Source organism: Hipposideros armiger, unplaced genomic scaffold, assembly GCF_001890085.2.
Source record: "Hipposideros armiger isolate ML-2016 unplaced genomic scaffold, ASM189008v1 scaffold_598, whole genome shotgun sequence".
Lineage (NCBI taxonomy): Eukaryota > Metazoa > Chordata > Mammalia > Chiroptera > Hipposideridae > Hipposideros > Hipposideros armiger.
The window spans coordinates 109,243-124,904 of record NW_017731948.1 but is presented as its reverse complement, the minus strand read 5'-3'; positions in this window follow the sequence as shown (position 1 = coordinate 124,904).

The window sequence follows — 15,662 nt, the reverse complement described above, 5'->3', positions numbered from 1 at the left end:
TATGTTTCTGATCCTGAGATGTGAATAAAAGCCCATCCTTGCCAACCGGTGGGGGGATCAGCCAGGCATGCAGGCAGGAGCTGTTCTTCTTCTCGCTCTCCTTCATTATTGAAATGTCCCAGCCAAAGGCTCGGGGCTCCAGCATCCAACAGCTTGGGCTGGTGCCAATCACTTGGAGCCTGGTGCTGTGATTTCTAAAAGAATGAATCAATTACCCAGATGTCTTCAGGGCTCTGCATCACAGAAATAGTATCTCTCCGGGGACCACAAGGACGAGTGCCGTAATACAAAGAGGAGGGATGAAAAATGCAGATGTTGATCTTGTAAGTAGAAAACCCTAAAGATTCCACATGAAAACTGTTAGAATCATTAAAAAATTCAGCAAAGTTGCAGGATGCAAAATCAATGCACAAAAATCGCTTGCTTTCCAGACACTAATGATGAGTGATCTGAAAAAGAAATTAAGGAAACAGTCGATGTATCGTAGCATCAAAAAGAATGAAATACATAGGAAAATTCGAACACTGAGAACTACAAAGCATTGCTGAAAGAAATTAAAGATGATACAAATAAGTGGAAAGACATCCCGTGCTCGTGGATTTCTTGTTAAAACATTCATACTACACAGAGCAATCTATAGATACAATGCAATCCTTATGAAAATTACAATGGCATTTTTTTTCAATATTTAGAAAAATACACTAAAATTCACATGGAATTCACAAGGGACATCCAATAGCCAAAACAACCATTAAAAAGAAGAGCACATTTGGAGGCCTCATGCTCCTTTATTTGAAAACATATTAAAAAGCTATAGTAATTCAAACAGTGTGATAACTGCCAAAAAGACAGACATGTAGACCAACGGAACAGAATTGAGAGCCCAGAGATAATCTTTTGTGCATATATATGGTCAAATGACCTTGGACAAAGATGCCGGGACCACACAACAGGCAAAGGATAGTCTCTTTCACAAATTATGTTGGGAAAAATGGATGTCCACGTGCAAAAGAAAGGAGCTGGACCCTTACTGTATATTACATGCAAAAATTAACTCAAACTACCTTATTTCCCCATGTATAAGATGCACCCTTTTATGAAAAATTTGGGGTCTAAAAACTGGGTACAGTGGTTGGAGATTTTTTTTAAAAGATTTTTATTGGGGAATTAGAGGGATGGGAACAGTGCTGGGGAATTGGGGGAAGGGGAACAGACAAGTTGCTGTCGTCTTGTTCTTCAGTCTAGTTATGGAGGACGTTGCTTCACTGGCCCAAGTTGGCACCGTCATTGCGCTCTTCTCTGGCGAGGCAGATCAGTCACAGGCTTCTGGACGGCCACTCACTGCGGCTGCTGGCCGCTCACGCTGGCTGCTGGCTACACATGGTAGCCCACGGCAACCCACTGCAGCAGGGGCTGCAGCCTACGCTGTCGCTGGCGACTCACGGCAGCCCAGCTCCAGGTTGAGCTGTTGTTCAGCATCTTAGCTGTAGAGGGCAGTGTCACTGGCCCTCATATGTGGGATCTGAACCGGGGCCCTCTGGCATCCCAAGCCAGCTCTTAACCAACGTGCCACTCGGCTGGCCCACACTTTCATTGTTTAATTACCTTACGAATCCAAGATCTCTTCTTAGGCGCCTAATTGAAGTCTACAGGGCAATTTTACACTAATCTTTACCCTTGCCCTTTCTGGAGGTCTGGCCTGCTTTTTTTCTATCTTAAAATTCATGATTTGAGGACTGTAGCACCCACCTCTTTTTCAAGGCTACCAATTGTGCAGACTTGTTGCAATTTCATTGGAAGCGCAAAAAAAAAAAAAGACCAATTGAAAATGTTTACTTTTGCTAATTTTTTAAATCTAAAAATAGATTGAGTCCTAAATCAGGCTCACAGATAACTTTCATATTGGTTACCCTATTGTTGGATAAGTTGAGGAGACACAATTTCTTTAAATACATGGGACAACAATAGAAAATATTAAATAATAATAAGACTGAGACTGATGCTTCCTGTATTTTAAAACAGCTATTGAGTCCCACCTCCAAATCTCAGTTGGTCCATTTTTGTTGCAGGTCAATTTCGTTTCTAAAATAACATTCAGGACAGTCTTTGGTGGATGCGTTCTTGGTTTTCCTCATCTGCCTTCAACTGAGAGGCCAAAACAATCAAAAGAACATGACAGGCAGAGTCAAGAGATCTGTCTTCACACCCCTATAACGTTTGCTCTGTTGGGAGAGGGTCTCATGTCTACCACGCTGGGCAGAAAGGTAGGGGAGATGGGGAGGGTGAGAGGGTCTGTGAGAGCACATGTAGGGTCTGTGCATCTCCTGGCTGCTAATCTGTCTTAGTCATAGGACCGTGTTTCCCTGAAAATAAGACCGGGTCTTGTATTAATTTTTGCTCTAACAATCTACATTGATTCATTTTTTCCATGTACAAAAATCCACATTGATTCAAACAGTCATGTCTGGCTGACGACCTGAACGGGGGCTTATGTTTGGGGTAGGGCTTATATCACGAGCATCCTGAAAGATCATGCTAGGGCTTATTTTCAGGTTAGGTCTTCTTTTCGGGGAAACACAGTACGTCATAGCTCATTTGTCATAGGTTAGAAGTGGAGGGTCACTGGCGTGGCTTATGAATGCCGTGTGGAACAGCTCTGTTAAGTTTTCTTTGCATGAATATATGTCACCTTGACATGTAGTCCATTAAGCTAGGCGGCTATGTACAGGATTATGAGAAACAGCAGACTTGATATGGAAAGCCATGGAAACTACTATTTGCATTTGTTGTTCATGTATCGAAAATACAAACTATCAAAGAAGTCTTTTAGAAAACGTCATAGGGGCCGGCCGAGTGGCTCAGTTGGTTAAGAGCTCGCTCAAGAGTGTGGGCTCTGAGCAACAGCGGTTCTATTCCTGAGCTGAGCTGCCACTGAGCTGCCAACAGGAGGCAGGATGGCTCAGCTAAAAACAAAACAAAGAAACAAACAAAAAACAAACGTAGAAAACATCGTAAAACTATTATCACGTACAATTGTGTTCTAAGATAAATGTTTTCATTGTGGCATCTTAATGTGTACTCCCCTGACTATTGTAGTAAAGTTGAAGTTTATACACCTTCTCACATATTAATGTTTAAAAAAAAAGTTCTAAAAATATTCTCAACTAGCTTTGAAATTCCTCCTACTGAAGGCATTGATAAGGGGTTAACTTTTCAATCAAAGCTTTTGTGCTGATTAAGACAGTTTTTCAGGTTAATGCAATCTGTCAGATTATATCCCCTCCCCCCATCTTCCCCTAGATCAGATCATGTCTAAGATTAAGGGGGAGCTTAAAATTATCTGGCCTTATGAGTATTTTATTAAACAATACTCAATGTCAATCCTGTGTCTTAATCTCAAAATTTTGTTGTACCATCATGAATAATTCTTCCCTGAACGTCTTCATTTACTAGTTATAGGTACTGAGGCATTAAATTGATTCCATCTAATGAATCGCTTTTTTTCTGGAAGTTATCGAAGATGTGGGTTTGTTTGTTAACTTATATTTTCCTGGTAAACACTTAGCCTTTGGATGTTTTTAAACACATTTAATGGGCCGTCTAAGAACATGTCATCTGGCATGTTTTACTGTTATTGATGAATTCATAGAGGGGAAAGTGGGTGTTGCCAGCAGCACCCTGAAAGTACCTCTACCATCTGGTGAGTTTCGGATCAATGAGAAAGGCTTTGTCACTGATTTTCTCCGTGACTGTCTCCTAGGTAGTAGGTAGGTGTCATACCCCATCCAATTACCCATCCAAAAAACAAAACAAAACAAAACAAAACAAAACTCAGGGCTGTATCCTAGGGCCCACTGTATCCACTTATCGGGCTCACTCCCCCTTGCCACCAAAACAGGCATTTGGGAAACTCTTGACAAGGTATCTTCTGGCCCCTAAGGAAATCTGCAGACAGCAGGTTTGGACACGCCACATCAATCATTGAATCTGCAAAGTATTTTCCCTTAAATGCAGTGTACCCGTTTGAGTCCGAGTCAATGCTCATACACTCCCAAAAGCCTCATCGTTGCCAGTTTGGCTTCTCTAAACAAGAGACTGTATGGGCCAACCGAGTGGCTCAGTTGGTTAAGAGCTCGCTCAAGAGTGTGAGCTCTGAGCAACAGCGGTTCGAGTCCCAGCCCGAGCTGAGCAGCCGCTGAGCTGCCAACAGGTGGCAGGATGGCTCAGCTAAAAAAAAAAACACACAAAAAAACAAAAAACAAGAGACTGTAAATACACCTCAGCGTATCAGGAATACCCATACTGTCCTGCGGTAGTGCTAACGTCTACCTCCTCAAAGAGATTGTCTTCACATTCCAGCCACCCAAAGCAGGTTGTGGGGTCCTTGGCAGAGCAAGCACAGCCCCGGACCGTATGCCCGAACACTGAGAATTGTCCCTTCCATCACAGTCTGCAGTTTACAGAGCATTGTCACCGTGCATATGGGTAAGCATGCGTTTCCATTTCTAACAATCGTTCTTTCAAATATCTTGCCCGATGTCATATTCTGCGATAGAGGGTGTAGCCATATTTTGGGGGGTGACAGAATGTATCCTATCATTGAATCCTCACGCAGACCCTGTGATGGTGTCTGAGATTCACAAAAATCTTTTCTTTGAATCTCCGAAGAAACCTATGATGAAGTATCTTTGATGAGGAACCTAAGTCCCCCAGAAAATGGGTAACAAGGGAGTTAATCTTGGATCTTTGCCTCCAGATTTGGCCGGTTCTATGCTAGTGATCTATGCCAGCAAAATGACATACAGTTAAAAAACCATCATCCCAATGAGCATTGAATTTTCCCACCAAACCCAGACACCCCCGATGGTGCATTAAAGTGGGAAGACGGATTCTGAAAACAGCATTCTTTGAAGTGATGATGGTGGAGGCGGGCCTATCATTTCAGTATCCTATTAGGATTGAGTCAGAGCCTGCTATCATTGTACAATAGCTTCTGATCCCCAGGTCAACAGGAGTTTACATCGAGCCTAAAGAGATGCAGCATGAACAGAAAACATACTCCTGGATGCACAGAATGCCTCGCAGTGGTGCACGAATGCTAGACGGCACTGTTGGTGCTCAGGAACTAAACGATAGTAACTGTGGGAGCAAGTCAGTGCTTTGGGACTATCAGGAGACAGACTAACTTTCCATTGCCCAACACCATGGCAAGGCCGTGTGTGACACTGCTGAAGTCACCAGACCAGCATCCTGTACCACAGCCAGTTAGCCACTGCAGGCTGACCCAAGTCTGGGCATCACGGGCCACAGAGGAGCTGAACATTCTTAGAAAGGGCTGTGATTGTACCCTCACACCATCCTGCCAAGAAGAGAAGGAGACTGTTGGTAGGCATCACACTTCCGCTGCTCCTGCACACAGCAGGGATGGACACGCCCCATCAGTCATTGAATCTGCAAAGGATTGTCGGTCAAATGCAGTATTCCCACGGGCCAGTCAGAGCCAATGTTCCTATTCTCTCAAAAGGCTAACGGTTGCAAATTTGGCTTACCAAGCAGTTCATGTCATGGACCACCAAAGTCAAATACTGGACACAGGAAGTTACACCTATAGATGTCGTCCTTAATTCAATTCTCAACACCAAGAGACCTCGCATTCTGCAGAAATTGCAAGTTTGTGGAAAAGGGTCAAGTGGAGATTAAATAATTGTATCATCCAACTGCATAGGGGATAAAAAAGCAATATCCTTGGGATAGGGCGTATCTAGTCAAAGGATAAGAAGAGCTTGGCCTCCGTGGCTGAGAGCAGGGATGTTCCGAAGATGATTTCAAAGGAATTTCCCGGGCCTTTGGCCCGTGGTTAAGATAGATGACAAAGCAGGAAGTAATCCAAAGCAGAGAACCAGGAGTCCTCCAGGCCTGGAATGGACTGGTTTGGACGAGAGACTTTCTCAGGACTGGGGTTGCTGGGTTGTGTGTGCACGCACCTTGCACATTCTGGGTCTTGCCAAAGTCATGTTCCAAGCGGTAGTACGGCACCAGCGCCAATCTCCCCCGGTGGTTTACATTTCCGCTAGAGGGCTTGGGATGTTCAGTTTCCCCATATCCTTCAGGCTGGTTTCCGCATTGGTATTATAAGGAGAGTCGTACATCACAGGGTTGTTGCTGACAGAGGGAAAGAGGAAAACGCATATGAAGCTGCTTTGCAAAACGTGTGATTTATAGTTGCCATTCAATGGTGTCGGTCCCTTTTCTTATCCCGTGTTTTCCTTTGTCATTTCACACCCCTTTGCAAAATCTCTTATTCCAGCCCGCTGAGATTCCATTCCTTACAAATGGAATTATGGGTTTCTGGATACCAAAGCCTCTCTTTTATTATTTGTCACCTGCCCAGGACTGAGGACTTGGCATTTAATGGCTATCCTTTGAAATACAATAAAAGACTAATGGCCTGAAGTTATATGAGTACATTTCAATGTCTAAGGATATTAAGCCCCATAAAATTTATCTGGTAATAAATGGTCCTTTATGACAGAAAAAAAATACGTTAATTTAAGAAAACATTATCATGAATTTATATATATATATATATATAGTTTACAATGAATAAACTAATTTGTGCGTGCTCTTTTTCTTTTTTTAAAGATTTTTTTTATTTTTTATTTTTTTATTGGGGAATTGGGGGATGGGAACAGCGCTGGGGAATTGGAGGAAGGGGAACAGCCCAGCTCCAGGTTGAGCTGTTGTTCACCATCTTAGCTGTAAAAGGCAGTGTCACTGGCCCTCATGTGGGATCCAAACTGGGGCCCTACTGCTCAGTGCTGGCGTCCCAAGCCAGCTCTTAACCAACGCGCCACTTGGCCAGCCCTATTTTGGTGATTCTTGAGCCTTTACACTTCCATATAAATTTTAAAAGATTTTGTCAAATTGTATGACCCTTTTCCCCCTTTTTTTTCTTTCTCATCAATCCTCTGGCACTATAGTTCTTCCGTCTGAGAATATTTTCCTTCTCTGCTAAATATTTCCTTTTGTGATTTCTTTTTTGGGTCTTTTTATGGTAAATTGTCACAGTTTTGGTGATCTAAAAGTGTATTTATTTCTACTTTGTCCTTAAAAAGATTGTTTTGTTGGGAGTACAATTACGGGCCGCTGTAACTAGGTTTTTTTGGCAATGTGTAGAGTGGTTTCCATTCTCCTCTGTCTGCCTTTGATGCTGTCAAGAAGTCAGCTCTCAGTCTACAGAAGGTGCCAAAAAATATATACACTTTTTAAGGAAAAAACTGTATTAAAATTGTAATACTCAATATATACCGATAACAAAAGATGAATCCAAGTCATGTGTATACATTATTTTTGGCACTCCAGTGTGTGTAATATCTTGGTGGGTAATATGTGTGTGTGTGTGTGTGTGTGTGTGTGTGTGCGCGCGCGCGCGTGTGCGTGCATGCACCTGTTTTAAGATCTCTTTGTCACAAGGTGTCCTTGATAGGCAGCATTGTCATTACTATTTCTAAATGTGGATTTCTTTTCATTTTTCTTCCTTGCGATTTGTTGCCCTCACTGAATCTGATCTATTGTGAGTTTTACCGCTTGTGGGAAAATGCCTGTTCTATGTTGCCTCCCTGTCCCCTGCCCGAATGTCTATCGTCCCCTTCAGGAACGCCACTTGCATGTATGTTAGACTATCTCACTCCGTCTTGCACCTCTCTTAGCCTCATTTTGTCTCCCTGCATTTCGTTTCATAATACCTGCAGATCTATATTCCAGTTCACTAATTTTCTCTTTACCGCCCTCTCCTCTGCTCCTCGGACTTAGCCATTCATAGGTACTGTTTTGTGTGGGTCAAGTTGAAGAGTTCAGGTTTTGCTGACCGACTGCTGGCTTCATATCCTAGTTCTGGGACATATTAGTTGTGTGACTTAGAACCATGACCACCTTCCTCATAAGACTGTTTTAAGGATGAAGTGAATTAATGTGTGAAAATCCCCATGACTGTGCCTTGCATGTTGTAAACAATCAATTATGTGGGCAATCATTTTCAATTTCAAATATACACGTACAAATCTAGACGTTCTCTCAAGCTCCTTTAAATTTTCTCTTCGACTTTGAGAATATTTTCTGCTTATTCATGATTTTACTCATTCCTGTATGTTTAGTTATATTAAAATATCTATTGGACCCTTTGTATGTGGCTCTTTTAATATGTAAAGATTCTGGGTTTGCTGGTTGCTCGTTTGCCAACTCTCCGTCATCCTCCTGGTTTTGTCGTCTGTTCTGTGGCTTCTGACTGGGACCTCATGTTTGCTGGAATTTCATGTAGATAAATCTTTCTTGCCTGAGTTTTTAGTCAGCTCCTTTCCAGAAAATGTCTGCTTTATAGTCATCAGGTCCCTGGAGATATTAACAGCCTAAAAGCACATTAAATCAAATCGCCCAGCTTGAAGTTTTTTTAACTACATGGTTGGTGTGAATTTGGGCCAGAAACCTATATGAATTTTTATGGAAGCCCACCTCAGCATGCACAGAAGCCTATCTCAAAAATAGAAGCCCTTGATTCCGCCGCCCCCATTTCATATTTTGCTGTTGTGACTCATAGGTCACCTTGTCACGGAGATGGTAGCATTTTCAGGGTTCTGGCTTAATCCTCCCTCATCTTGTGAGGACCTAAGACATTTTCCCCATGACCTGTGCAGGCATTAAAATGGAAACTCTCTCTTAAAGCTGGGATAGGCAGATAACCCTCGGGCAGTTCGGGGCCTGGTACAAGTTTACTTCTCTTGATTCATTCATCTGTTTCGTTTTATTTCACTTCTCAGAGTTTATCTTTTTTTCAAGTTCCTCTATGTATTTGAAGGGATGTTTTAAAATATTTTGTCGGGCACTCCTGTATGCTTTACAATAAAGGAGACTTTCAAAATAGCGACTCTACCACATTGCTAGAGGCAGACTACCTTATAATTGCGTAGAAATCGATTTAAATATGTGTTGCATTCTTATTGAGTTTTCCACCTTTTTCCTCCAGCTGTTCCTCTTCCTGGGGCATTTCTTCTGGCTGGTCTACCTAATTTTCCTCAAGGTGGCTGCTGGCCCATTAAGATGATTGCTACTTTTCTCTCTAGGCTCATTAGGCTGCAGGTGCGGCGGTTGAAGTACCTGCCACAGTGGATGCGGCAATGGTGGAATAATAAGGATTATTATAGGGCACATTCATGAGCAGAGCAATGTCTCCACAGGTGGAAGTCTGCTGTCTATGGGGCGGATTAGGGCATGATTTTCATTCTTCAATGTGCATGCACGTCACCTAGAGACCTTGTTAAAATGCAATTAGGATTCGGTTGGTCTGGAGTGGACCCTGAGGGTCTCTATTTCTAACACGTTCCCAACGATGCTCGTGCTGGTGGACCAGGTACCGCATTTTGCATAGCAAGGTGTTCGGAGATAAGGATGTAATCTCGGGGAAGAAGACAGTCTGGGAAAGGTGGCATTCCAAGCTAATAGGATGCAGGTTAGAAACGCTGTCCACCTGTAGGCAGGAGAAGCAGAGTGATGCAAAGAAACATTCTGATGTGCAAAATCCTATTCTCTTCAAGTTATGCATAGCCTTGTGGCTTGCTTTGACCAGATGTCTCTCTGTCTTTCCGTATAAAATCATTTTCTTGCCAGGGTGCCATTAACTACTTGAAATGTGGTTACTAGACCCACAGCATCAACACCACTGGGGAGTGTCAGAAATTCAGATCTCAGACCCCCACCCACAAAACTCTTATATCAGAAAGTTCATCAGAACAAGCTCCCGGGTGATCTGTGTTTTAAATGTTGCTGGTGCAGTGGTGACATGTGATTGACATGAGGTGACATGATTGACGTGGAAGACAATCAACCTAAAGACTTGCCTTGACGTCCCCTAGGAAGAAATAGATTTCTGTTCGTTGAACTATTGAGATCTGGGGATTACGTCTTACGGCAGCATAGCCCAACCTATCCTGACTCAAATACTGACAAAAACACTCAAAACTGCTAAATCTGAAGCTTCGTTTGGAAAATTTGGAGATATTCACCAGGTTCGTTGACTGAGCTCAATTCTTTTTTTTTTTTTATAAAATGTAGATAACTGTCTTATTGGGTTGTTATGGAGATAGTATATTTGTACAAGGTGCATAGACATATAGTAGATAGACGCTTAAGATTAAAAAGACAGTAACTATTTTTGTCATTGTTGTTGTTGGATTGGTCAGAACTCAATATATTAGTGATGAAGGCAGAATTCTAGACCACACTTTAATGGGAAACTACCCACCCTGGGCCACACCTGGCCCTCTGCCCGCTTATGTAAATAACATTCTAATGAAATATAGCTTCACCCATTCATTTGTGTGTCATCTATGACTGATTTTACACTACAAAAACAGGGTTCAGTAGTTGTAGCAGATCCTACTTAGGGCCACTATGCCAAAAATATTTGCTTTCTGCCCTTTTGCAGAAGATCTTGGGTGACTTCTCTTCTAGATCTATGTCCTGGACGAATGGACATGAGAAAGGGGATATCTGTGATTTACTTGCCACAAACACATCTGGACTTCTTCTGATGGATGGGAGGTTGAACACGTGATATTTGTCAGAGGGAGAATTGGATGCAGAACTGAGAAGCCAGGACACCAGAGTTGAACAGCATCCAGGTCCCATGCTGGGTCAGGTCTGATAGGAGACTTATGTCAAATAGGATCTCAACACAGTGCCCTCATATATGTGAAATGTGATATATGGATTTATTATAGAATGGGGAAAAAATCCCTCTTGAGTTAGATTCTCCTTCTATAGAAAGAAGATTCAAGAGCAGACAGTCAACCTTATCTCCCCAGCTGGCAGATTTCTTCCTACCCTTCATATTAAAAACCACTATTTGATTGTCTTTATACTCTGAAAGACACAGGCTCTGTAAAAGACCCACAAGCAGGCTGTAACAGCTTAAAAAGAACAGCAAAGATTTCTCGAAAGAGCTGTAACTAAACTGTGGCACCGTTTCAACCTTGTGGACGCCAAGAGCAATAATCGAAAACTAGAAAATGAATGACAGGGGACGTGCCTTTGGGCATCTCTGTCCCGTGGGTGGCGGGACTGCCTGCTGACGCAGCGGAGTCCTCCCTGCTGCCATAGCTTGTGGCCAAGGCAGTAATGATATGTGATGCCAGACCTAATGGAGGGTAAAATATCGATGCAAGGCGGGGGAGGGTGACAGAAGGGGCAAGTCCCTCCCAGCTTTGTGGACTGTTTGTGGCCACAGAGGGGATCATAGCGCTTTAGCCTGTTGGCGCGAACGATGGAAGCCAACTTATGGAAGTGTGGTTTTATTTTCCCTTTTTGCAGCCAAATAGCAATTGCTTTTTCTTAGTGAAATACCGTTGTAACTTGATTGTGGAGAAGCCCACCTCCTGGGAAGAGTGCAGCTCTGGAGGGCTGGGAATATAAATGCCTTTCCCATGAGTGATGGGAGTGCCCAGGTGGACTCTCCCCCTAGGACCCTGAGTCCTGTTTAGACTAAAGGGTGACGCAGTAGTACCCCCTTCTCCATGGGGGATACATTTCAGGACCCACAGTGGATGCCTGAAAGCACACATGCTACCTCCAACCCTACATAAATTGTGGGGTTTTTTCCCCCAATGAATGCATACCTTTTTTTTTTTTAAGCTGAGCCATCCTGCCACCTGTTGGCAGCTTAGCGGCTGCTCAGCTCGGGCTGGGAATCGAACCGCTGTTGCTCAGAGCTCACACTCTTGAGCGAGCTCTTAACCGACTGAGCCACTCTCTCAGCCCTCATACCTTTTCACTTAAACACAGCACTTTATGGCTGCTTTTCGGCATATCCAAATTGCCAGTAAAATAAGGGTTACATGGACATGAGCACTGTGATGCTGTGACCCTGGATCTGATAACCAAGCTGGCTGCTGAGTGACTGATGGACGGGGAGTGTCTACAGCGTGGAGACCCCAGACAAAGGGACGAGTCACATCCTGCAAGGGGCAGAGCAGGGCGGGGTGAGACTTCGTTAAGCTGCTCCGAAGGGCTTGCTTTTCAAAACATATGAATTGTTTATTTCTGGAATGTTCTGTTTAATATTTTCAGACCGCAGGTAACTGAAACGGTGAAGTAGGGTAAAGGCTTTATGATTGTTGGGTGGAAGTCCCACAGTTCCCTGGGTAATATTCTCCCCCTTTCAGAGGATTCTGCCCAGTGAGTGCAACCTTATATCAAAGCATATCAGAGACGGCTTTGAGAAGACAGCCAAGGAAGATTAAAGGGATAAATTACATGCAGATAGATTAAAGGAACAGGAGTTGATTAGCTCAGATAAAACAAGGGAACCAGAGAGATTTTGTTAGCTCAAGATAACTTGGGCAACAGAATTCAACTTTGTCTTTTGTTCAAATTCAATGAAAATGACCAGAACATGTAGAATAAAAGAATAATCTGTTTCTGGGAAGAGGCAATCAGTGGTTCTCATGTGCAAAATCGAATATAAGGAAGAAAGGAGACCCCATCGCACCGGTTCACTATGATGGAAGGCTGCAGCCTAGACACACACCCTTATAATGCCTCGTGCACCAGATGGGGGCTGCAAACCAGACGAGGCTCAGAGTGGTCAATGCAGAGGAGGAGAAAGGCCCATCTGAGGGCACTTTGTGAGGACACACTCGGCCCAGCATGGCCTGTGCCCTGGGGTGCACACCCACTGCATATGTGAGAAGGAAGCTGCTAAAGTCCTTGGAATGGCTCACTCACTGCTTTTCTCGCTCCTTGCAAAGCTCTGCTGTCAGTCACCGAGGGTTTTCTTGGCTCCATCAGACTACCAACGGCCACACCAAAGAACCAAAACTGGTCTTCACCCAGGAGGCCGCCTCCGTCTGCGGCAGCCCCTGAGTCCACATCCTTCCATACTCCGCAGAGGGCATGGCTTTGGCCATAAAGAAAAGCTGCAGAAGACCTGACTTGTCTTTTTTTTTTCCTTCCTTTCCTATAAAAAGGGTACTCCTTAACCTGGGAGCCAAGTAAGGTGTATCTATGCCTGTCAACAACAACAACAAAAAACAGAGAAAAGATAAAATAAACCATCCTCCACCCTCCACAGTGATAAGCCAGCAAAATAGTGACTGCCTAGGCAGTATACATCCCTAAGAAATGTCCTCAAGGGTATTGTCATTAGGATTTGAGCGATTAAGACGTAAGAGCAACTGTAGGTCAAAAAGGAGAGAGATTAAATGGAAGTGGTGTCTGAATATTTAAAATTGCAATTAGAGCAGGGAAGCGTGTGTCGGAGACTTAAAAAGGTGAATTGGTAGGTGAAAGCTAGAAACTGGGCTGTGATTCAGATTTTTAAGAAAGTAAAAAGGGAAAATTGGTGAAAGGAAAGATGTGTTATGGTGGGTATCTGGGAACTGAACAAGATTATGGCAGGAACAGTGGAAAGCGACATGAAGAATGTTATATTCTCTTTTTTTTTTTTTTTAGCTGAGCCAACCTGCCACCTGTTGGCAGCTCAGCGGCAGCTCAGCTCGGGTTGGGAATCAAACCGGTGACCCTGTTGCTCAGAGCTCACACTCTTGAGCGAGCTCTTAACCGACTGAGCCAATCGGCTGGCGAAGGATGTTATAACAGATGCAAAGTCCCCCGAGAAAGGGACCTTTACATCTTAGAATGAGCCAGGCAAAATGAAAGATGCAAATTTCTGTGCAGTGTGTGCTGGTGATGTTCTTTTTAATATCAACATTAAAGGAAAAAAATCCTATAAGCTTTTTGACAGGACAAAAATATGAATGGGAGATAAAGGAGGCAACATCATCAGACCTCTTTTTTGGACAGTAGATGCCGGAACAGAATACAGCAATAGAGAGGATTATGAGAACCAATGATTATGGCATTAGATTTCAATATCCATTTAAGATACTCATTTATAAAGGTAATAAAAATATATTCTTAAAGAGAATGGTAGTTATAAAGTTTCACAGCCACTTTTATTTTTTTTGTCCTGAAAGTTCCTTCAGGAAATTCTATAATTCCTGGATATTTGTGATAGATGGAACCATTCATTGATCAAGGTACTTTCTGAACTCCAGTCCTAAGGTTATGGTAACAAAGATACATTGGGACCCAGACACAGAAAAATGATGAGTCGCGGAGGAGGGGTTCATATTTTTGGAAGCTAGAAAGCCTGTGAAATAAATCGTAACTTGTTAAATAGACCAAAGTTGAAACTCTTATCCTATAGCAGACCAGCTTATATGCACTCGATAACCCCCAAAGTCTCAACATTTGGACACAAAATTAGGTCCTGAGGCAAGGATGCAGCTGGGTTAAAATAAGATTGGTCACAAGTCTGTATATAAAGCAGGTAGATGTTTTCATCACGTGGACCCCTTTGTGATGCTGGTAGAAATCCACAAGCTTGCTTTCTAGAGACTGAACCAGAGATACTCTAGATTTCAGACAGTAATGCAATGATGCTTAATTGAACTTCTATATAAAAAAATTCGTCCAATATACCTACATTAGACCATGGGAAATTGTCCTAGAGCTCACAGATGCTCTTTCTTTTTTCAATCTTTTTTTCTCTTTGTGTTTCATTTTGTATGTTTCTATTGCTGTACCATCAAATTTACTAATCTTTTTTTGCGGCCGTGTCTAATCTATTGTTAACTTCAACTACTAGGTATTTATGTCTCAAATTGTAGTTTTCATCTCCATAAATTTGACTTGGGTCATTTTTATATCTTCAAAGTCACTACCTCACTTTTCCAACAGATGAAGGACAGTTATAATAAATGTTGTGATGTCTTTTTTTCTGTTGTCAGGGGTTTGCTTCTATTGATGGATTTTTCTACCCTTTTGTTCTTTCTTTCTATCTGTGACATAAATATGAACAGTAGACAAAACTGTGATTTTTTAAAGCTCTCAACATCATCAGTGCAATTTTGTTTCACTTATCAATATTGGAATAAATATCTCCAGAATATAAATAATTGCTAGAAAAATGTGTGGTGCTGAGACATGTATTTGATCTGCTAGGAAGTATCCACCCCTGTCCCCACCACCCACGCAGCACCCCACAAGGCAATTAAAATTTAATTCTGTGCAAAATTACTTCTTTGAGAGGGGAGTATTTACTTGGATATAAAGTACTGATTCTTTCTGTGAATTCCCAGCTACCCCTGTGGTAGAAGTGAATGTCTTTGTCATCTGACAGGTCCAAAGCCTGATTTTATTCACACGACGTCACTACCAGGAAGAGGCAGATGGGGAGCTGAAATAATTTCAACTCTAAAAGTAAACTAATTTTGATGTGGAAACAAAGAACATCTGAACAGCATACCCGGGAATATTAGAATATATAAGGCTGGTAATTTTTGAATTACCAGAAGAGTATTATAAATATTGCATGCCTTTTATAGTCTGTAGAAGGAAAAATGCATTCAAAAACTCCCTTTCTGCCCCCGACCCCTCTCTCTCTCTCTGCCAATGACCAATTCCACTTATTCTGATAAACTCAAAGAAAATACTCTGCTTTAACTCAGTGCTTGTACATGTGAGAAGACAATATTCCACTGGTGTTTTATTTATTCTTGCCTCATCTGGCATTCTTCAGTGTTTTCTTTCTCTGGGATCCTTCACTCATC